This window comes from Oratosquilla oratoria, chromosome 37, assembly GCF_046742065.1.
Source record: "Oratosquilla oratoria isolate Oo_2021 chromosome 37, ASM4674206v1, whole genome shotgun sequence".
Taxonomy (NCBI): domain Eukaryota; kingdom Metazoa; phylum Arthropoda; class Malacostraca; order Stomatopoda; family Squillidae; genus Oratosquilla; species Oratosquilla oratoria.
The window spans coordinates 8,950,228-8,952,727 of NC_134813.1; positions in this window are offsets into that span (position 1 = coordinate 8,950,228).

Consider the following 2,500-nt stretch of genomic DNA (forward strand, 5'->3'; position numbering starts at 1 on the left):
TAATGGAGGCATCATTTATCATTTTTAGTACATACCGTGGGTGTAGCTTTCAGGCGTACAGCCACCTGGTTTACAAAACCCCACTTTCTCCATCACTGGTTTTAATTTCTAATAGAACAACAATCTCATTTTTCATTTCCTTTAAGATTCTTGGATGCTAACCACAAGGCCCTGGTGTTTTATTAACTTTGAGTTTCTCTATACACCTTTTAATTTTTTCTTTTGTTATGTTACCAGAGTAAATTCACTCTAGACAGTTCACAAGTTTCAATTTTGAGTTTACTTTAAGGTGTTTTGTTTACGAATACTGAGCTAAAATAGTTGTTTGAAATATCACACATTCCTTCATTCGAATATCCAAGTTGACCGTCAACAGATAATAGTGGGCCAATGTGATTCCTAAAAACCATTTTATCTCTAATGTAACTATAGAATTCTTTGGGATTCTCTTTTGATTTAACTGCGATATTGATTTCGTGTTGTCGTTTTCGTTTTTTATTGTCTTTTTTTATTAATTTCCCTGTATTATTACATAAGTTTGATAGTCATTAGGTGCACCCGAGCAATTGTATTTCTTATAAGCCTGTCTCTTTTTAGCAATACTTTTTTCAGTTTCTTTGTCAATTCATTTAGGACGAGCCTGATTTGGGGGAAGTCTGTCCTTAAATGGGATGCAAGTATAAATCATTTTAATCAACGTATTTTGAAACACTTCTCGCATCTGATCTACAGGCCTTTCGTTTAATTTTCCCTCCCAATCTGTAAGCTGAAGCTCCTGACGTAGTCCTATGAACTGAACTTGACTGAAATCGGGTATTTTTGAAACACAAGTATCTATCCTAATTTTTTAGTAGTTTGTATCTAAGTTGTGATCACTACTTGCAATAGTTTTACCAACTTCTACATCGGTTATCATGCTTTCGCGGCTAGTGATCAATAGATCACACACACACACACACACACACACACACACACACACACACACACACACACACACACACAGACACACACACACACACACACACGCACGCACACACACACACACCTCGTGGGCTGAAATAACTTCAGTATCGCTGCGCCGCAGGGTGTTACTCCAACTCTTGTGGGCGGGAAGTTGGGTGTGTGTGTGCGTGTAAGGTGACAGTATTGCCCATAGATCGGTCATACGAGCTTTGAGCTCTCATTCGGGAGGTTAATAACTGTCGATCACGAGTCTAACACTTTTTCCAAGACCATGGTGAATCACACATACGGAGCGCTGAACGTTTTCGTCTGTTGGGGCGTCTTCGGAGTGCACGGAGGAATGGTAGAGGACGGTACACACACAGAAACAAATGAGAGGGTCGCATCATCTACGTACTTTGTGCACGACAGCCACCGAAGTACATAGATGTTGACGTGCCCTTCTCCATTTTCTTGTTTAGTTTCTGTATGTATGTTCCTCTGTTGTTCGTCATTGTGCTCTGAGGGTGCCTCGATGGACGGAAGCGTTTGGTGTTCCGATCTTTTGATTTCCCTGTGGTTGCTGAAAAGAAAAGAAAAAATACGTTTGTGTGTGTGTGTGTGTGTGTGTGTGTGTGTGTGTGTGTGTGTGTGTGTGTGTGTGTGTGTGTGTGTGTGTGTGTGTGTGTGTATGTGTGTGTGTGTGTGTGTGTGCGCGCGCAAGGAGGGGGATGAAGGGTCGCTTTCCCGTCCCCTACACTGGTGGACGTGCCACACCGAGAGTACTGGAGCCGCTCATATAGAGTTGGGGAACTTTGCGGCGGTGTCAGGGAGCTTGTGATAGTTGGGGAGCTTGAGTGGTGATTTTATCTAGCGACTCTAGCGGCAGTCACTCGAAGCAAAACAGCCCCACAAGAAGAAGAAGAAGAAGAAGAAGAAGAAGAAGAAGAAGAAGAAGAAGAAGAAGAAGAAGAAGAAGAAGAAGAAGAAGAAGAAGAAGAAGAAGAAGAAGAAGAAGAAGAAGAAGAAGAAGAAGAAGAAGAAGAAGAAGAAAAGACGGCTTTCTGCAACTGACGGGGCCTCACCCAAACGGGGGTTTCTCACTTCCCACGGCGTGGGAGTGGGATGGTGTGTTAATTCTCTGGGATTGTCGTCTCCAAGGAGATTTATTCAGCTGAGGGGAACCTCGTGGTTCCAAGGATTATTTTGATCCTATTTATGGGCTCAAAAAATCAAATGCATTTTGTGGTTTGCAATTGGTCGGTTTTGGGCTTAAAAGAAAATCACTACTTTGGGCTAAAAATGTCTATTTTTCATTTTCTTTTTTTCTTTTTATTCTAATACATATTTTTCTATTCTGATTTTCTCAAAAACTTCCATTTTCACTTCCTGTAGTATTTCAAATGGAATTTTTTTCCTGATCTGATTTTTCTATTTCTTATCAGATTGAGGTTTTCTCTTTCCATGTTCTCTTAATTGGAAAGTTTGTTTCCTCAGGGCTATTCTTATAATTTTCTTAAAATTTCTTATTTTCATTTCGTGTGGGCTTCTTAGTCTA